Source organism: Talpa occidentalis, unplaced genomic scaffold (assembly GCF_014898055.3).
Source record: "Talpa occidentalis isolate TD23 unplaced genomic scaffold, MPIMG_talOcc4v2.1 talOcc4.14, whole genome shotgun sequence".
NCBI lineage: Eukaryota > Metazoa > Chordata > Mammalia > Eulipotyphla > Talpidae > Talpa > Talpa occidentalis.
This window is the reverse complement of record NW_023601433.1, coordinates 77,425,684-77,447,322: the sequence shown is the minus strand read 5'-3', so window position 1 is coordinate 77,447,322 and position 21,639 is coordinate 77,425,684. Positions and strand designations below refer to the sequence as shown.

The 21,639-nt window shown below is 47.0% G+C and overlaps 1 protein-coding gene across 1 annotated transcript in view; it reads left to right on the top strand.

The window, feature by feature from the left end:
- Window positions 1-2,239: 2,239 nt before the first annotated feature.
- MYO1H (myosin IH) overlaps window positions 2,240-21,639 on the top strand; it is a 61,270-nt gene continuing 41,870 nt past the window's right edge. Inside the window, exon 1 of the mRNA XM_037510994.2 lies at window positions 2,240-2,320. The gene's annotated coding sequence lies outside the window, so the exon portion shown is untranslated. The remainder of the gene's footprint in view (window positions 2,321-21,639) is intronic.

Genomic DNA, 21,639 nt, shown 5'->3' with positions numbered 1-21,639 from the left:
GTGGGGGGGGCGCGCACCCCGCTTTAAACTTCACCCGCAGCGGCGGGAGCTGCGCGCTCGCGGGCCTGCGTGGAGCAGCAGGGGCGGGTGATGGGGCCTGAAGAATTAAGTTGCAGAAGGAAACTGGGTGCATGAAAACGTGCAGCCCCGTCCGCGCCCGGGGGGGAGGAGGTGGGCGGGTGGAGGGATCTGTGGCAACCCCCTGGCTCCCCAAAGAGGGGGCGGGCCAGGAGGCCGAGTCGCGCCCCCAGGTGGACCCGGGGCCGGTCACCTGTCCCTTTAAGAAAGTTGCTCCCGCGCGGGCTGGCGCGCGGCTGGGGGGGCTGCGGGGCGGGGAGCCCCCGCGCCGGGCGCCTCCACCTGCCGGGCCGCGGGCGGGGCGGGGCGGGGCGGGGGGTGCCCCGGGGCCGCGCGCCCCTGTCCCGCGTGCAGGGGGAGCCGCCCGGGGCGAGCGCGGGGCGCGGTGGGGTCGCTCGGGCCGGCCGGGGCTGCGCGGGCGGCGGCGCTCGGGGTCCCCCCGCGCGGCCGTTGGGGGCCGGGCCCGCCCGTGCGCCCGCGCTCCCGCCCGCCCGCCGCCCGGCCCGCCCTGCGCCCGCCGCGGGAAAGGTGGCGCGGCCCGCGGGCGGCGCGCGGCCCGGGCGGACAAAGGTCTCCCCAGCCCCTCCAGGGGACTCGGGTTAGCTCGTCCCCCCGAGAAAGTCGGGTCTCCGGCGCCCCATCTCTTGAACCTCCCCTGCCCGGAGCAGCAATAATAGTCACAGCGACCCATGAGCTTTTATTTCCACCTCCGCGTTGGTCCTAAACACGAGCCTTTAGGGTTTGGGGGCCTCTTTGGGCCCGGGGGGTACTGAAGCTCTGAGCGGTGACGCGCGGCCCCAGGGCGCCGGGTTCGAGCCCAGGCCCCCAGGCCGCGCAGCTCGCAGCCCCCGCCCGCGCGCCAGGCTCCTCCAGGCTCCTCCAGGCCCCCGCGGGGCGGCCGCGCCGCCATCCTGCGCGTCTTGGGTTTCTCGAGGCCCTGCTCGCGCTGTGCACCCCGCAGCCGCTCAGGTGCTGCATGTCCGCACCTGCGGGGAGGGGCGGCCTTTCATAGCCCCTGTTGAAGTTCAGGGAGGAGCCCGGACTCCTTGGGCTGGATGTACCTGCATTTTATTTTCCATCCAGGTGGGTTGTGACCTTGGCGCTCGTCCACGTCCTCCTGAGTGGTTTCCTTGTCAGCACCTGGGCGCCCGGGTTCTTTCTTCTCTGCCAGGAGTGAATAGATCAGCTTGCAGTCTCTAGGGGTGGGGAGGTAGTTTACAGATGTTGCTTAAGGTTATGGACATAAACCTCGCTCAGTTTTCATCTCTCCAATCTGCATCCAGGTAAATTTTGCATTATGGCCGGTTCTGAAAGTAGTTTAGGTTGCGCGGAATGTCCCCAGTGACCTGTAATGAAATTACAGGTTAAGTGTTTCGAAGTCAATGCATGTGGGTTTGTGTCGGTTCATCCTTAATGGAGTTGTAAGGAACAGGGTGACTTGACAACTGCCTTTTGAGGTGCCAGTCATTTGCATTAAGGTATCATTTATGTCTTCAGCAACTTTGAAAAGAAAATCTCTCCTGAGAGCTGGTGCCCTCAGTACAGGGTTTTAAGTAAAAGGTATCTAGTCCATGACTTCTGTAGACTCAGGCGCTGTGGAAAAAGAACAAGAACCTTTTCATTAAACATACACAAAACGTGTGTGTGTGTGTGTGTGTGTGTGTGTGAGCGCAAGGCCCCTGGATTTTGGGCTGGCCGCAGTGGTCCCTTTACTCAAGAACTGTGATCTTGAGTGCCTTGCTTTAGGAATGGCTGCTGAAAATACTGTGCCCGAACACCTACTGTTAGAGTTATTCCAAAAACCAAGGTAACTTAGCAGAAACCCTTCTTTCTGTTAGATGAAAGTATTTTTTCCCCTTTTACAAATGCCTGGCGTTTCTCGAGCCTGGTCAATAGCGGTCACCTGGAGTGAACTGGAACCCTCCAGGGCACGAGAACTCTTATTTATCCACAAGTGTTTTGGGTGAGTCTGTGATCACTAAGGATGGGCACCTGAATCCCATGAGGCCCTTCTTCAGAGAGTGGCCAATAGGATTTCGTTTTCCAATCACAAGCAGTCTCACCTGTGTCCACAGCTCTGCAAGGGCTGTATTTGCCTCTGTAGGAACAGTCTGAGTTTGGTTCCTGAGTTTGCTGACATACCTGCTTCACTGCCAGCAAGAGCGCCACAAGGCTCGACAGAGAATCCTGTTCACCAGACCTCCGATCACACGGGAATCCGCAGAAGGAGAGAAAACAACAGGTATTTGGCCTTTCTGCTTATTCTCTGGTTTGCTGCGGTGGGAAATGTTCTTATCTGGGCTTTTAAAGTTTTGGTAGCGGAGCAGTCGCGGTTTCTGCTTGGTTTTCAGAGCTGTGGAAGAAACACTAGGTCATCATGTTAATGGGGAGCTGCCTCGGTCATCCCTGGGAAAGCCAGTTCCTCGCGTGCCCTGTGGGTGCAGGGTTTGTCTTGAAGGGTAAAAAACTTAGCAAGTTCGGTGCAGGTTTTAGCTTATCAGAAAGCAGCTCAATTTTATTACAAGTCATCACTGTTTCTCCCCTCCCCCCGCCCCCCAGGTTCTTGACATTTGTTTATTTTGATTTTCTGCTAGGAGGGAAGAGGAAGCGTGGTCAGGAACCCTTAATTTCTAGCAAAAAATAATCCGTCTCTTCATTCTGACCATAGGCTGGGGTGGTGGACTGCAGGTGTGTCTGTGAAGCAGCAATCTCAAAGTGTTTTCCACTAAAGATGGTGCTAGAACAACCCCCAGGCCACAGCACCTCAGGCCATGTCCCGCACGTATTAGGTGCTGTGGAGAGATAGTCCTCCAAAAAAAAAATTTGTCCATTGGGCCTCCCCGGTGGCGCAGCGGTTGAGCGCTGGGTTGCAAAGCTGCCCGCGGCCTCTGCGGCGCCGGTTCGATCCCCGGCTGCTCCCCGGCCACCAGAGGAGGGTCCCACATGGCGCGCAGACCTCTCCTGCCACCCGCTGCTCCCCTCAGCAGTGGACTTCGGTCCTTCTGCCTGCTCTGCTCCCCGCTCTGGCTCTGGTGAATTCTCTCACCCTCCCGCACTTCTGACTGTACCCAGTGCTTATATAAACAAAAAACAAACAAAGCAAATAAATAAATAAAACATGCCTCTATTTAAAAAAAAAAAAATTGTCCATTGCTAAAAATGAATTGGATGATATTTTCTTATAAGAAAGATCTCAGGTTCGCTTTCCATGGTGTACGCCACCTCGACAAGTGATTGACTCTGATCTCTTAAGACTGTCTGATTCTCTATCGCTGTGATACACTGTCCTGTGTGTGCTGTGGCCCTTGGGTGTGCTGTGGCCCTGGGTGTGCTGTGGTCCTGTGTGTGCTGTGGCCCTATGACAACAATTGCTGTCACAGGTCTTATTGAATACAAAGATGCTAAGCCCTTGGTTGTTTCCAGAAAGGGAACCCACCCCACCCCACCCCCGCTGATCCCCCCAGCCAGTTCAACCACTGGCCAGTCTTACTCCTGAGGAAGGTGTTCAGTCCTTACTAAGTCACGCCTGTCTTGCTCCAGGAAGTGGCAAGAGCGTATTTTTTTTTTTTTATCAATTTGTTTTCCTCTTTCCCACTGTAATAATCTCATGTTGTCATTTTTGCAATATACCCAGGGACTCTGTTATGAAAAAGTGACTTTTTGGGGAGTGTTTTTCTTTTTACTTTTGAGAATTTGTGTGTCAAAAAGAATAGAAACTCAGACTCTTGCCTCAGTGGCTCCACAAAACAGAATTAAGAGCACCAGGTTATAAGCTTATTTTAATCAGTGTAAGGGGTCACTTTCTAACAATAATGGACCCAGGCCGCTTGGTTCCGCTGATGCTGTTGATGGGGAACAGGTGGAGGAGTATTCCCGGCCCAAACTTGAGTAGAATTAGATCTCCGAGGTCCAGCCAGTGCTGACATTCCGTGCTCGTCTAAACCTCATCCTGGAAGTTCAATGCCAAGTCAGTGCACATAAATAGCAAACTGTATTGAATGTGGTTAAATTTCTGCTGCTTTAAGATATTTACATCAAATTGTGATAATGCAGAGGCAGACAAAAATAAATGCTTTGAGGGAAAAACATAAAATAATAATGTATCAATTTCATGTATCTTGATAGTGACCACACCGAAACTGTCGGGCAGTTATCATTCTATTTGACTTACATTTAAAAGCACAAAGCAAATAATTGAGAGAGTAAAACATTTTTCCTACTGTAAAAATGCTTACAAAGCTGGGCTGTCTCTTGGCAGCATTACCCAATAGCTGCATCGTTGTTATAATGCTGACATTTACTCGCTTCATTCTGAATCAAGAAATATTAAATTGTTAGGCACCATCTTAACCCTAAGCATATTTTATTTTTGGAAAGTGGATAATCTGGCATGTAAACATAGCAATTCCAGATGAAAAACTATTTCCTCAGGACCACCCTTCACCTGCCACATGAGGTGACTCTTCAAATGAGGTGACCGCTAGGTAGAGGAACTCGTGGTGGCTGAGCAGTGAGACCCACCAGAGTTCAAGTCCCCGCTGACCCTCCCTCCTGGCTGAGTGACCTTGGGTGAGTTAGTCCTCGAGCTTTTGCTTTCTCATCTGTAAAGATGGAACAACAACACTGCTCTTTCAGGGCGTGTGAGGCTAGGAGATTGTACCTGGTGCGTACCAAGTCCTCACCTGCCAAGGACTGTGTCTCCAGGTGCTTAGGATTTTCAGAAGGCTCTTATTCTCTAGCTAGATTTTCCTGGAGAAAGTAAGGAATCAGTCCAGTTATTTTGGGAAGTGAACTCTGCTTTTTTTTTTTTAATGCATTTTTTTTCCCTTGCATAGAAGAACTAGGGTGTAGGCCGGAGGTTTGGGGGTGAGAGGATTCACCAGAGACAGCGTGGGGAGCAGAGCAGGCAGATCTATTGAAACACACTGCCAAGGGGCGAGACAGGAGAGGTCTGCTATGCCATATGTGGGTCAGCTCCCTGGCTGGGCATCAAACTCAGGCGGTGATAGCTGAGACTTAACCCGTGGGCCACCAGGGAGGCCCCGAACTCCACTTTCTAAACCAATAGTTTGGATTTACCATGGGTCTCTAGTGACCTAAAAGGTGTAATACCACCTTTTGACATCCGGGGAGAAGTCTGCTTATACTTGCTCCAGATAATGCCTCGATATTATAGTCAAGGTCCTTCTGCTCCCCACCCATAACCTTATCCTACCTAAGCCTTTATCTTCATTTGTTCCCTAGAATGTTCCATTAAGCCCCCATCATTTGGGAAAGGCTGCATTGCACCTGAATTCTAGAATTGATTTAATCTGGCATCTTGTGTCTCTCTCGTAGAATTGTTTGTTCCTATCACACAGAGTATATGGCCCCTGCCTCTCTCTGTGTGACAGACACCATTGCAGCTCCACGTCTAATGGAGTCTGCCTTAGACGGAAGAGTGACTGTCACGCTGTGGCTTGCTGATTTCTTTGTGTGCCATTTTCTGTTGATTTCTATCAGGGACCCAGAACCAGAGGTCCACAGGCCACAGTCAGCCACAGGCAGCCTCTGGATGGGTCAGAGGTTTCTTTTCTACAAACTTGAATGAGAACCCAGCATTTTAAAATCCCTCAAGGTGATTTCCAGCTTTCCTTGAAAAAATCTGAAACATTGGCCATACTAGCCCTACAATCCAAAGATGTTGCCATCAGCGGGTGCTGAATGCTGGCTGCCCCTAGTTAGTGGAATGGTCATCACATGCTTTCCAGTTTGCCACAGGCTCCACCTTTCCTTATTACCCCACCTCGATGCCTAGGTCTTTGCCATTTGTCATTGAAAGCACCCGACATCGGTCTTTATTTTTCTTAGAGTGAAGACAGTTTTTTTTGTGTGCCAATGTTGCTATCAAAACCTCAGATTGTCAGCAGCTAATAAAAATAACAAACTATCCTTTTTGAACAGCTTATTCTGTTCCACAACATGCTAAGCGCTTTGCACATCTTGCTCAGTCCTTCCAGCGGTGTCAGGTGGGTGTTGTGGCACCAGAGGACAGGTCAGGAAAGCATTTGGCTTGCCTTTTCTGTTCTACCTGACCACGTTGGTGGAGGGGAAAGTGATATGCAGGACCCCCTCCCTCCTACTTTCCTGAACCACGTGGTTTCCCATGAGCAGCATATTTGAGAGATTTTATGATACGTAGCTTAGGAGAGGCAGGTCCCACTTGTGGGGGTGTGACCATCTCCTAGGGGATTGCTGCCCCTTCCCCAATAACTCCTTAGAGGTCAAACATTTAGTTGATGGGATAAATTAGGATTAAAAAATAGAAATGTGCAGGCCATGTATAACCACCTAATCCATAAAGAAAGGAACATTGGATATGCAGAGAACTTCCTTACTGGAGCAGACAGGACTAGTCTACATTCCCACCGACCGTGGCTGAGAGTGTGGGCACACATCTGAGCAGCTGTGAACCTGTACCCCGAAATCATATAATGTGGAAAACAACATTACCTCAATTAAAACCAAAACAACAAAAAACCTAGCGCATTTGAACCCATCATCAAACATGCAAGGAAGTAAAGGAGCTGTGTTTGTCTCAATCTAATGGAAAGGCTTCATTCTCAGTAAATAGACAAAACGCTCCGGCTTGATTTCAAATAAATACATATTTTTGAATCATGTATTTTGAAATAAGTTGCAACTTTTGATTGGAGTAATACCTTTTATGTAATAGTTTATGGCTAAGTCTTAGTTTAAGACATGGAAAAAAAAGTGACTGAAAAGGGAATAAAAACTCTGCATGCTTCAAGCTGCTCCCTTTGCTATCACAGGCTGATTTAGGGGGTCCCCCTTTGTCCACAGGGCAAAAAAAAAAGCCTTTAACAGTTCTTTGCTCAATGAGAATCCAAACTCAGATTATTTTTCTTCTACCATGAGCAGCTTTATCCTGCAGATGCCAGACAGCCCAGAGTGACTTGAAGAGACTGCTTGGAGGACTCCTTCAGTCTTATCACTACTGCACATTCAGATCCTTTTCCCCAGTAACAAAAAGCAGTGAATTCATTTACTAAAAACCCCATCTCAAGGTTCTGGAACTGAGGTTATTTTCCATCTATGCTTAAAGTGAAGTGATTGTAAACTAGGTGCGGCACATACACACGTTCTAATACAGCAGTCGGTGGGCACTTTCAGCTTTTTATGGCAAGATAACAATCCAGGCTGTTTGTTTTAGAAATGGTAATGTTGTATCATTGTAACAAATTATACTTAAAAATCATTTAGTGTGAAATTGCAGATTAATCCCATGGGGACGGGGTATTAACAATCACCCAGCTCTTTGCGGCATACAGATGGTGAATCTGGGATTTACAATAGGAACAATCGCTGATTACATGCATGGGTGTAACGGACAAAAAGACCTCCAACTTCAGCTGGGAGCAGACAGTGGAGGTCCTAGTGCCTGACTTGTTTGGGACACTCGGGTCCAAGCACGCCTGTGATACCTCACCTAGCCTGTAGGAGAGTGGGCAGTGCTGCCTGTGTGCCTTGAAGCCTGTGGCATGTGTGCTGATGTGTGCTCGGGGTGCTTGACTTGAAGCCTCAGTTCCACTAGAATTTGTTTAAAGGGCATCTTCACCGTGGGGCATGCAGTGGGAATTTGGCAGATGTGCCCAGATGTGCTCATTATCAAAACCAATACCTGCTGGTTGCTAATTTCCGGGAAGAAAGTCCTCGCATCCTGCATGCTCTAGACACTTGGGATGATGCAAAGCTTCAGAAATTAATCTGCATCTGACACAAAAAGGACTTGTAAGTATAACACTCCTGGTTTTGAAACTCATCTGGCTGATCCCCACACTGAAAACCTACTGACGTGCTTGACATTTAGGGTGAAAATAACACACTTGGACACAGTCTGGAGTATAGGCCACATTCCAGTGGCCAGCCAGTGTGTGCTTGGGACTCTGAATTAAGCCATTTGTATTTGAAAAGCATTGTTCACAATTTTTAAAAATCGGAGAATGACCATTTTGATGGTTTCATACTCGCATGCAATAGCCAAATCCGTACTCTCCCTGAAGCTCTGGTTTGACTTCAGCTGATAAGGTGAGGAATAACTTCCCTATCAGGAGAAAAAGTTGTGTCAGAAGAAAACCGAAGAGCCGGAATGCTGAAAAGAATATAGTGCCATTGAATGAACTCATTGTCCAAATGAGCTGTTGTTTATCCTAGATGTTCTTTTTCCAAACTCTGTTTTATTTATAGAGCTCAGAGCAAAATAGAAGTATAAATGGGTGCCGTATAGAACAGACTGTGGAAACTGCTATGTTTTGATTTTAGGCATATACACCCCACGCTGGTTTGACTGCTTTGCCTTGGCACAGGGACTCTCGACAGCGATGGGCCTACTGAGTGATTGTGGGCATGTCTTCTCTCTGGGAGCAGTTTATTAATTACCTTCCCAAGATGGGACTTTATCGTCCTATCTTGAAGGGATGTTTGCAAGCTTCTCAGGATTATTCTAGAAGTACTTTGCAACTGGTTCTTATCACAACCCTGCCCTTTGGGTGCTAAGTTGGATAGCATCTTACTCAGAATGACCACAAAGGACCTTTACTGGCACTTATCAATGACTGAGTCTAGGTTCATTTCTTGGAAAAAGTCTGCTTCTGTCTGGCTTGAAACGTGCACTAAAGTGTCAAATGCAAAACACATGCTTGTTGAGACCCTGTTTAAAAAAATAAAGGCCAGGAAATGGCCAAAGCTGAAAATGGATCACAACCTAAAGTATATAGGTATCTAAGTTTATTTAGTATTAGAACCTAAATCCTGATATAAATGATTGGCGAGAGACAAGTGGGAGAGAAGAGACAAATATTCCTTACCCACCAATCCCAAATAACGTGTCCATATTTTCTCCTCCGGGAGGCAGAATTTAAATCTGGTCCCCGCCTCCCTCCCCCTTCACAGTTGGGCTGGTTTTAATGACTCAAATAATAGTATAGCGAGGGGGGCGTCTAACTTTATAGCAGAGCAGCCTGTCTTAACCCAGTTAAGGTTAGTGACGAAGGTTAATGACAGCAATGAGGTCCCGTGGAGTCCTTGCACCCCCGACGGGACGGGACGAGAAGGCACAGGAGCACCCCACCTCTGTGGTATTCCTTCCAAAAGACCACCCCCCAGTCTGCTTGTAAGAACACTGGAGAAATCCAGATTGAGGCATCCCACAAAATACCCTCCCAACTCTCAAGGTTAATGAAGAGCAAGGACACAGTGAGAAAGTGTCTCAGCCAAGAGGGGGCTGGGCAGGGCGTGCTCACTGGAGGCAGTGTGGTGTCCTGGGGTAGGATCCTGGGAGAAGAAAGGACATTGATGGGAAAATAGGTAAAACCTGAATCAAGCCTGGAGTCTAGTTAGTAGACACATTCCACACTAATGGGATTGAGAAGGTTTCCGACCATGGCAGAAAGTTCGATGGGCAGCCCCCATCTACACGCTTAGCTCTTCCCTGTATTTCTCATTTTTGGGGGGTGTGCGCCTTCCAGCCTGTCCCCGTGTGGGTTGTTGATGGTGAGCAATAGAGCGGGTTGCCCAACAGCCACACCAGTAACTGTGACCAACCTCACCGCTCTGGGCAGAGGGACTGAGAACCAAAAATTAGAGAACATGTGAGCTCATCTTACCCACTGTCAACAGTCCTAGCAAACGTCAGCCAGAGAGCTCCTTTCTTGGAAATTATAAGCGCCCCTTTCAGCTGAAAACAGTCCTGGTTAGCTCTACCCTCCGATTCTGGACCTCCTGGTCAGTCCCCACCACTCCCCAGTAGGATCTAGGGAGCAGATCAAATTTACTGCCCTATTCGAGAAACTCGGCTCTCCTTTCTTGAAGGCTTACATGAGAGACAACTGCATCGTAAGGATTCTTCTCTCCTGGCTAAAGGCACCGTCTAGGGAGCATTTCTGCATTGTCCAAGATCCTGTCAGTTTACCAGGGCCCTTGCTGAGGAGACTAATCAGACTTGTTGGACACACGCGCTGGCCTGTCTGAACCTGTCCAGGTGTTCTCCTCTATAATAACAACAGTGAGTTGTTGACTCCATCATTAGCCCAGTTTCTCAGGGCCTCAGCAGTTTGGGTTTCTGGATTCCTTCCTGCTGAGTCCCCCTCCACCCCACCCTCAGTCCCATCACACTAGCGCCATTGCTTTTCTTCCAATCTCAGGCTAATGAGTCTGGTTGACAGAACGTTAATTTCCCTTCTGAGCTGTGACAAATGGGCCAGATTATGTAGGATGTTAATGTTGGGGAAACTGGGGAAGAGATATATGGAGACTCTATACTGTCTGCAACTTTTCTGTGCATCTGAGATTATTCCAAATGGTGTTCTGCTTGCATATTTCTACATGCCCATGTGTTTATACACGGACACATAAACACATGTGTGTACATGCATGAGATCAGCCACACAACATTTTCAGTTTTTTTTTTAAAAAAGATTTATTTATACAAGAGCTGGGGTACAGGCCAGAGGCACAGGAGGGTGAGAGAATTCACCAGAGACAGAGCAGGGAGCAGAACAGGCAGAAGGACCGAAAGCACTGCTGAGGGGAGCAGCGGGAGAGACAGGAGAGGTCTGCTGTGCCATGTGGGTATCTCCCTGGCCAGCCAGGAATTGAACCCATGCTGCAGAGATTGTGGACATCGTTACAGCGCTGAGCTCAACCTGCTGTGCCACCGGGGAGGCCCGTTTTCAGTATATTTTAAACAGTCATTTAAGTCGTATGAGCATTACTGAAAAGTTTTGAATGTCGAGGCATCATTTGGCTAACGATGTGGATTTGAGTTGGCAGGGTAAGTGGCTGACGGAAGAATGTCTAACGGGGTTAGTTCTACTTCCTTATTTAATAGCTGGATTCGTAAGGGCTTCTTCAGCCTGAATGACCCATCTTTGTGGCCGGGCCTATCCCAGTGACCCTACCGAGACCCCTGTCCCAATTCGTCTATCAGAGAAAAATGAATCTATTTCAGGAGCTATCAGTCCTCATTATCTCTAATTGGGTCTGGCGGCCAGAGACAGGCCTCATTATTTTTAATTGGGGCCCATCACTCTAGAATGAAACACACCAGCTTCATGCAGATCATGCCTCGATATTTGCAAGTTCAAAGTGAAATTGCATTGCAGGATTTCCAGGAAATCACATTATATTTATCCTTTTGCTTCACCTAGCTTTATAGTTGTAGTCTTGGGTTGCTAAACTAAAGACAACAATTGACTTGGAACCATCCACATTGATGTCAAAGATTTTTTTTTTTCAGCATCTGGGTAGTAGGGGTATAAGTTTTTCTTTCAAAATTAATGAATATTATAATACTGGAAATAATTTGACTGCTCATTTTAGGATCATTTAAATGCTGCTTTGGGCATGGCATGATGCCTTGGCTCCATTTTCCTTATTTAAAGGGACCCCTTTTTGCTAATTCCTCTAAGTCACTATAAAATAGATAACTTCACATATCACGTGCTGCTGTGCTTCTTGATTGTTACCCTGTTGCTAAATCATCAATCAATTTCCTACTTTCTTGAAACTGGAAATGCACTGCAGAAAATTCACAGGAGCATCTGCCTCCACCATTTATTTTTTAACTTTCAGTTCTTCCAGCCTTCATAATAGTTTAGCAATCCAAAATGCTAAGACTTCCTTCTCTGACAAGTTCAAATGGCTTCCAAAGGCTTCCTGAGGCCTTGTTCCTCCGTAGGGAGAGGTTCTGAGGCTCGGCCTGGGTTCTACCCCTTGCGACAGCATGGACATGGGCCGGTGGGGACGTGGGCTGGTGGGCACATTGGGTGGGGGAGACCCCAGAAGCCTTGCCAAGCATGCAGGCACATCATCCGGGTTCCCTCAGAGCCAAATGCTTCCTGAGAGGAAGGCAGACCCCTGGAAGGAGAATGTTCAAAGCAGCTTTTACTTGCTTTGCTGCTTCTCCCTAGGGATACTTATTGGACTTTTCAGGAAAGGGAAAATGCTGGGCAGGCTTTCTGTGGGTGTGGCTGGGGCCAATCCCTTGGTTCCCATGCCGTACTTCACCCTCTTGTACTTAGGTTTCTCTGTCCTCAAGCTGCAAAGGTGGTTTAATTTTCATAGTCCAAGACACAGTGTCTTCTCTATTCTTAAATAGATCTATTGAAATCAAGTTTCAGCTGAGATGAAATCAGTTTATCAGGAGCATGAGATACGGCCCATTTTATCAGAAGTCTTTTGGTTGCTGTCAGGTTTATATAATTGAAAATTCAGCGATGGGATGGACTTTAGGCACAGTTTGACTCAGCATATCATAGTGTGGCAAGTCCCCTTGTCCAGTTCCAAGGTGGTTGTCTCTGCTCTGCTCTCAGGCTGTTTCCCCTCATGGTGGCATTAGTGGCTGCAGGGGTGCCCCTGAGTCCCTATTAACCAAAGGAAGGAAGGAATCACTGCTCCCTGTTTCTGTGGAAGAGATGGAATTTTTCCTTTCTAAAAGTATGTAATAACATTCCCTTATTCCTGATTGGCCCTGTTTGAGTCATCTCCCCATGAGAGAGTCAAGTGCAGGGACAGAATCTAGTCCAAGAGCAGGAGGAACGGACCCGCCTCCCTCTTGGGACATTGTTAGGGTGAGAAAGAGGGAGATGGGACATGGATGGGTCACCACGCACGTCCGCTGTATTCATGGCTCGATATTCGAGCAAGGCCCTGGGTGTCTGTGAAGAGGTGACCTGTCTCGTGGATGTTGAGGAGGAGCGTGTGCTTGAGGGGGTGCCAGGACCCTCAATGGCACTGTTGTGCAGCCATCCCAGGCCGGGCAGGTTCATTGTTGATTCTGGCAGGTGGTAGAGAACTTGGACCCTTCTGTATCTCCGACAAGCCCTTAATGCTGAAGCAGGGGGCTGGATCCACAGGCAGGCAGCCACCAAGGCTCCCAGCCCAGCCATCTCCCTGGCTTCTGGGCCCAGGAGTCTGCACACCCTGTGCTCACACTCCCAGCACTTTCTGCAATAACACGACATCGCATGTCCCAGCTGTTTATCTTTCCCTTCATTTTGTTTCGGGGGATGAGTCTTTAAAGATGTTTCTGAGATGTATGTGATGGAGTGTTTGGACTGGGTTTTTTTCTGTGTATTGTGTGGTTTCAGGTCTCACATTCAGATCTTTCATCCATTTTGAGTTGATCGTTGTGTACGGTGTGAGGTAAGGTCCAGTTTCATTCTTTTGTATATAGCCGTTCCAGATCTCCCAGCACCATTCACTAAAGAGACTGTCCATGCTCCAGTGTATATTCTTTGCTGCTTTGTCATAGATTAGTTATCCATATATGTGCTGCTTTACGTCTGGGTTTTCAGTTTGATTCTATTGGGCTGTGTGTCTGTTTTTTAAATAGCACTTTTTAAAAGTCTTAAGCATAAGGGTAAGTTTGATAGATTCATAAACATGCCCTTTCATAATATATCCCAGAAATGGCAATATCATCCGCGTCTTATTTGTTCAGATTAGCTCTTGCAGCTTTCCAGTGTCTCCAGAGTTGAAAATTCCTACTACAACAATTTCACTACATAATTCATTAAATTTTTTCCTAACAACTTCTGTTGTTTTTCTTCTGCAAAAGTCAGAGAATGGTTGAATGACATTGACTGTGGAAATACATGAAGACGGCGTAAGAACAGTGAAAGGTCATTTCTCCAGAATGTGATTTCACAAGGGAGTCAGCACAGTCACTTGCATTTTGGCAGAAACTCAGACAGGCAGAGAAGTGGAAAACGTTAGCGTTGGGGGGCGGGGTGGGGTGAGGAGGAAGGACTTCAGCTTGCCCTAATTTGAGACTGTTGGCATGAGGGAGCTATCTAGAAGCAGAGCACGGTGTGTGGTCAGGCAAGCTGCTTTGGTGTTCTCAAACTGGCCCAAAGTTGGGAGTGGGGACAAAAGTTAGGGAAGTTGGTGGTTGCTAGTCAGTTCCTTGCCATTTGAGCTAATTACTGTAGAGGTTACTCTTTGATTTTACTGGAGTGTGTCTGGAGATTGATAGCAGGCTGACTTCCTGGGCTGTTCGTTGTGGTGTTATGATTAAGACATTGGTTCCTGGACAGATTACTCAGGTTCTGGGTCACGGTTCTGTTTTTTACATGTTGTCTGGCCATTGTCCACTTGTATATTCTATCTCTCACGACACTCTCATTATTTTGTCCTTTGCTTTAGAAACAAGCTGGCACAGAAGCCTCACTGTAAAACCACCTACAATTTTATAGCCTCCAGTCGCCTTCATACTATCATTTTTTTAATGGGAAGGCACACCTGCTATTGTTGCACCTAAATGTTAAACACCTAAAAATAAAATAAAGGCCTGGGAAAGGCGGGAGCCTCCATATTCTAAACCTGTGGTGTCCTGTCCACTTGCTCCCCTGAAGTTTGAGGATATAAAGTTTTCCAAACAGTCAAGAGACTCCAAGAGGATTTCCATTCAGCAGGATCTAGGCAGAGAAGTGGGGAGAATTTACATTTTTTCCAGCGGAGCTCAGGGAGGGTCCTGACTGTGTAACAGTCAGCAACTGGTTAGGAATGTAAGTGACTAATCAGAGATCAGCAGTGGCTGTAAGGTAATCTCCAGGGAGGTTGGGTTTCCAGTTCTTATCGGTCCCCAGCGTCCCTCGCACCCACAGGTGAGTGGCCATAGGGTACAGTCCCTGCTGGCATCATGAATGATTAATGCCGCTCCACCCACCGGGCCAGAGCCTCTGACCATGCTGCTGAGGGCCCTGCGTGCCCCAGGATCATAAGCCAGAGGAAAGCAGGTGTGAAGGGCTCAGGTGGAATAACAGCCAGCTCCTCCTCGGTGCAGGATGGAATCCAAGGTAAAGTGACGGAGGGGGCTTCAGCCTGGCACTCTCTTCTGCCAGGAGCCAGCCAAAGGCCAATACTCTGGGCCCCCGATAAGATTTTGAATTTGTTTGGTAAAGATTTGATATAAGATCCACCTCCTACACACCCGCTTTGTTGGTTGGGGGAGGTGTGATCACTTCAACTGATGTGGGGGGTGTTGCCGAATCATGTAGGCTGTTCTAGAACAGTGCTGTCGGTCACGCGTCCTGTGATTATAGAAATGCTTTGCGTCCTCCGTGTCCAGTGCGGTAGCTTGTGTGGGCACCTGTGACTTGTGTGACTGGGGCACTGAATTGCCAATTTTACTTAAATTTAGTTAATTTAAATAGCCACATGTGGACCATGGGCAACACAGGTAATTATCACTGCATAATAGATGGTGACTTCCTGCTGAATATCCTAGATAATAATTACCCATCCCTGGAAGACTATGCATACATTTTCTTTTGTTATCCCACATGTGTTGTGTTTACCTTTAAAGATGGTAACACTAAATTGCCCACGTAAAACTCACCTTAAGAAGATAAAACTGAGGGTTTTTTCTATCAGCACATAGATAACAGGAAAATTCTCCTGAAGACATGAGAGATTGAACTTGCCTATCAAACTTGTTGCCTTTTTCTTGGAGTTAATAGAAGGTTTAAAGATTTAGGGCAAATTTTCCTATCTCTTTTAAATAGCCATCTCGTATGTTGTCTAGCTGGAAAACCTTATTTGTTAAAGTATTATTTCTCCTCTAGATGGCCAAAAGAGTCACAGAAGCATTTATGTCTGCAGTGAGAATAATTTAGTAGCTGTCACAGAAGCCTCAAGCACAATGGGGAAACTCTAGCTACCCCCTGTCATCGATCCATTAGTTATCCATTTCTACAGCACCTAATACCCTGTGTTGGCAACTGGTAACGCAGAATGACAACTGGTAACCAAAAATGTTTTGATTACCCTGAGGTCTTAATGTCATTCCTGCTTTGTGTCTGAAATCTCTCAGAAGCAACATTCAGTGGGAGAAATAATTTGGTTAATTGGTAGGAAGAAGTAGTCACTGTGGAACAGATCATTTAGAGCAAATGCAACAAGCCTGTCCCCAAGCAGGGTCACCTGTGGGATTTTTTTTTTAAAGATTTATTTATTTATGCATCCAAGAACTGAGGTATAGGTCAGAGGTGTGGGGGGTGAGAGGATTCACCAGAGGCAGAGTGGGGAACAGAACAGGCAGATTGACTGAAATACACTGCTGAGGGGAGCAGCGGGCGAGACAGGAGAGGTGTGCTGTGCCATGTGGGTCACCTCCCTGGCTAGGGATTGAACTCGGGTCATGGCAGTGACAGTGCTGAGAATTAACCCCCAGGCCATGAACCCCTACATTTTGCCCTTCAATGAAAAATTGGGACAGAAAACATGTTTTTATAGGAAGAAGTCATGAAGACTGTCAGTATCTTTTTGATTTTGATGTCTCCAAAAATCTGTAACATCTTGGCTTTTATTGATCAGAGACTAGGCATTTTGGGCCCATGTCCCCAGAAGAAAAAAAAAAAAGAGGGCCTGTCCTAAGCTTCAATGTCACAAAAGACAAATAGTGTGTCTAGCATTTGAGATGGAGGAAAAGAGGTTGGAAAATCTGTAACTAGAATTTGTTAGAGGAAAAGAAAGAAAAGTTGGTCTTGCCAGTTGTATAACCAGCAGGGGCTGAGCCCCTGGCTGGTGGGCTTGGTGGAACCGACCCTGGTAGTCTTCTCTTACAGCCTCTGTGAACCCCTTTTTCAACCTAATGGTGTTTGATGGAGCTTTCTGTCCTATTCTTATTTGCATCCTGCTTCTGGGGAGTGACATTTCCCTGCTAATATTGACCTTTCCATAACCTAACTTTAAAATTTCCCCAAAATCACTAGGTAAGACCTTACCTATATTTGTGTTCTTCAAACAATAAAGTGTATACCAATCACCTGAGGACCTTGTTAAAAAAAAAAGTGTGGGTTCTAGATCAGCAATTCTGGGGCTGGGCCTGAGACTCTGCATTTATAACCAGCTCCTGGGTGATGCTCACCCTGCAGGAGCATGGATCACACTTTGAGGAGCAGGATTAGCAATCAGGCCCTGAGTTGCCCTCATCAGCATGATCCCCAGCTTCCTGGGCCCACCCTCTGCATTTTCCCAGGTGTCACACGTGATTCTTCTCCAGGTGAAAGTTTGAGAACCAGAGTCTTAGGTTAAGTAATTTCTAAATGTGCCAGAAGTCAGTTATTTAAACATGCCTTTGAGGATGGGGAAGAGTTAAAAAGTCATGTTGAAACTTGTCTGTTGTGTGCAGTCTGTTAATTTCTTTCCTGCCCCAGAAGGGCATGGACTGGACAGAGGTGTGGTGGAAATGCAGGGAAGATTCCAAGCCACATTTTGCATTTGTTGATCCAAATAGGTTTTCGTATAATCCATGGTATATCCAATGTATACTGGGTGTTTTGCTAGGCTCCCAGACCATGAAATGTCTTTTGTTCTAGGGACAGAAAGCTGAGGATGCCCATGAGATTTCCCATTAAGGCAAGAAAATGCCTCTTTTATAAATTTATTTGCAAACTCAGGGAAACAGGATTTCAGGGAATTTTCATGGATTTGATGAGAGGCTGAAAGTTAGACTAGATACCCTCCGTTTACTACTGCTATATTGCACCCCTGTGTTCATTGCAGTATCATTTACCTGAGACAAGACGTGCATGCAACTGAAGTAGTGGTCAATGGATGAATGTGGTCAATGGTATATGTGGGTTGTGGAGTATTATTCAGCTATGAAAAAGCTATTATTCAGCAACATGGGATGGCCCTTGAAAGTATTATGCTAAGTGAAAGAAGTTAGAGAAAGACAAATACTGTATAATCTCATGTGTGGATTCTTTAAAAAAAAAAAAAAAGGCCCAGATCATTGTTTAAAAAGAACAGATTGGTGGTCAGTGCAGTCACTGTTCAAATGACCAACTCTGGGAATTCAAATGACCAGGGGGAGGGCTGTGAGGCGAGGGGTGAGTGAAATGACTTGGGGGGTGGGCCAGAAGGACAAACATTCAGTGATAAGTTAAAGGGATGTGATAAATAGCATGATGACTGTAGTTAATACCATGTTACATACTAGAAAGTTGCAAGAGTAGACCTCAAAGAGCTCTCATCACACGCAAAAAATGTGAGTAGTGATGGATGTGAACTAGATTTAATATGTTGATCATTTCACGATATAGACAGTTTGAACTGTTGTATACCTGAAACTAAAAAAAATTTATGTCAATTATATTTGAGCTTTTTTAAAAAAGAAGGTATGAAGAAGAAAATCTATAAACACCAAAGACCTTTTTTCTAATGGTATTTATTGTTGGGAAGTCCAGGCCTGAGCTGATGTGTTTTAATCCTGTGTACTGAAGACTATGGCCTTGTAATTGCATATTTTTCTCTACCTGTAACTCCCATGGGTCAATTAAGACTCTGAACTGTTCTAATTTTTACCAGGAGACCATCTAATCCCTAAGGTAATTTAGAGGCATTATTCTGTTTGCTGATTTTCATAATTATTCTCATTCAGCAGTGATTAAAAGGCTGCAGTGGATAATAAAACACCAACAGCTTTCTTGTCGTTAGCTGAAAAGATAATCCTTCATTTGAATGGTTGGGCCATCAGTATCGAGCAAATCGAACGCATGAAAACGTGCAGTGTAACAATTCTTTCATCACTCAGATTTGATCCTTGCCAATTCTGCAGATAAGACCTCCTTGAACCAACATACAAGACAGGCTGTCTGGCTTGCTATTTGGCTTAAATTTTAGCTGCTGCAGAGTACTCCATTCTGAATTGGGGACAGCACCTCAGTTAAAATTTAAAATGTGTGTGGGCCTCCCGGGTAGTGCAGGCAGTTGAGCGCTGCACTGTGAAGTTGTCCATAGCCTCTGCAGCGTGGGTTCAATCCCAGCCTGCCAGGAGAAACCTACATGGCTCAGCAGACCTCTCCTGTCTCCCCCACTGCTCCCCTCAGCAGTGTATTTCGTCAGTCTGCCTGTTCTGTTCCCTGCTCTGTCTCTGGTGAATCCTCTCGCCCTCCCGCACATCTGGCCTGTACCCCGGTTCATGTATAAATAAATAAATCTTTAAAAAAAATTTAAAATGTGGCTTCTTGAGAGCTGGACATGCCCGTCTGTTCCTGGAACAAACATAGATTGCATTCTATGTGAGAAACTGCACCCTGCTGTTAGCTAATTTTTTGTTTGCGTTTTGCAGGCGAGCGAGCAACAGTGGCGCTAGGGAGAGGACGTCTCCACTGCAGACATTATTTTTTGACATAATGTTGAGTGGATGGCAATAAGGAAAATCTTAATTAAGGACGACAGCAACTCCTTCTTTGAGGGATGGATCATAACCCGTCAGTGTTTACTAGGCAAGGGTAATGTTTGAAACGGCACTCTGCTTCGCTTGCTGCATGCAGTTCTGAAATACCAGTCATTCAGAAATCTGCTTTCTCAGGAAAAGAGAAACGTGTGCTAAACAAGAGACAGAGCAGGGATCAGCACAATTTTTCTGGAACGGACCAGATGGTTGATATTTTAGGCCTTGTGGACCCTCCAGCCTGTTTCCACCACTTGTTTCTGCTGTGGAGCGTGGGCAGCCACAGACGTCCCTAAACAAGCCGCGTGGCTACGATCCTGTAAAATTTAGTCTGGACATGGAAATTTGAATCTCATTTAATTTTTGCATGCATGATGAGATCTTATTAATTCTTTGCCTCGCCCCTCCACTCCACCCCACCCCCACTGAAAAATGTAAAAGCCATCCTTAGCATGAGACAAAAACCTGCAGACTCAGACTGGTCCCTGGTCACGATTTGCAGCCCTTGTTGAGCATTAACACTTGCTTTTAGGACTTCACTGAGCGCTGGCCAAGCTGCTTCCACTGGCTTTATTAAAAATCTTGCTTTCTCCTTAAGTGCCTACTGCTCTCATCTAGTATGTTTCTGTGGCTTTGCTCCAAGACCCAGGCCGTTTTCTGTGACTCATCATGATAATTAGTTCACACGTGAACTTGAGAATCGCTGTGACAGAAACAATAGCCGTCCTAGGGACGTGACACATCTTTGAGGATCGGTGAACACCAGCGCCCGTTTGTGCTCACTGGCTTCGTATCCGTGTCTTCTGGGAGCATCGCTAGCCGTATGTGCCCTGCACTCTGTGCAAGGTAGAGAGCACCCTGGAAGTGTTTTAGGTCTGCACCTGTCTGTGTGTGATCAGCTCCGTGTGTCCAGCTGGGGAGATTTTCAAGATTTTTTTCCCCCACCAGTATATGAAGAAGCCTCTGGTGTCGAACATTTTACCCCATTGAGAACGTCTTAGAAAATGGCTATGAGAAATTTTCCTCTTAGGCCTCCTGGGTCTTTGGCCCGAGTGTTCATCTAAATTTTAACGTGCAGGCTTGAAGGGACGAGCCGTAGCGGGGCGGGCCGGGGGCGGTGTCGGCATGTGGTCCCTTGCCGATGTAGCAGATGTCCCAAGCTGTTGTTCTGAAAGATGGTTTTTGGTGTCTGGGCCCGGGAGATGGCCTTTTGCTCCAGGAGGCTGGGAGGTGGCTGGGAAGCTGCCCCCTCACTAACCGAACTGCGGGCCGGATTTCTGGCCTGAGCCCAAAAGTTTGAGCGGCTCGGAGCGCATAGGGAACCTGACAGGCAATTGTATTATGAAAGCTGACATGCTGAATGGGCCCCTTTTCACGATATTCTTTACCTGTCTCTTTGTGTTAAAGTGGGGACAAGCAGAGCAGCAGAGGAGAGAGTCGGTGAAGGCCCAAGGGAGATGGCAGGTGGAATAAATATCGGGCAGTTTCATGTGCGGAGCTGGTGTGGACTGTGTAACAAGAAAGGGTCGCACAGAACAAATCTCTTTTGTTCCCTGTCATCTTTAAATGAGTGTCAAAGTAGGCAGGGGGCCTTTGACCGTTAACCGCACAATTTAGCCAGCCTGTTGTGTCCTGTGGGCCCCACCTCCTTGGAGTTTCTCAGATTAGAAAAGAAGGCCCCCAGCCCCTTATAAATGGGCCATCTCTTGTTCTTTGTGTCCAGACTGCCCAGTGTGAAATCCACAGTGACGTTAAATGTTTTCTAATGAATAATTACTGAAAGGAAATGGAGGACTATATGTGTAATGGATTGTAGCGCGTTAAAATGTTTTATTTTGCGCACAAAAATGTTGTCCTTCACAAGCGCCATGATTGTTGCAAGAAAGCCTTTGTGCGGGGCCTGTTTCAATGGATTATCTGCAAGCGTTTCCATCCCAAATGGGAATCAAAGGGCGCCTTTGGCAAACGAATGTTTTTCAAGATGGCAGCCATGAAACACATTTAGTATTTAGAGTTGTGGGTCTTAAAGGAATGTTTGAACCCGGGAGATTTTCTCACTTACTTTCCCCCCTTTTGATTTGGGAAAGTGAAGCAGCTCCCCCCGACCCCTGTCCTGTCCTGGCGGCCGGCCGGTCGCCTCTACAAGACTCTTGGCGTCTATTTCTTAGCAAGAAGCAAGAGGTCCCAGGAGTGGACGGTGGGCATTTTCTCTTGGCTAAACTTCACGTTTACTCTGGGTGTGTGGGGGTGAAGATGAAATGGCGGGGATTTTCCACTGTCACCGTGTAGTGAACTTAAGAATTTTCCAATGGGCTTCA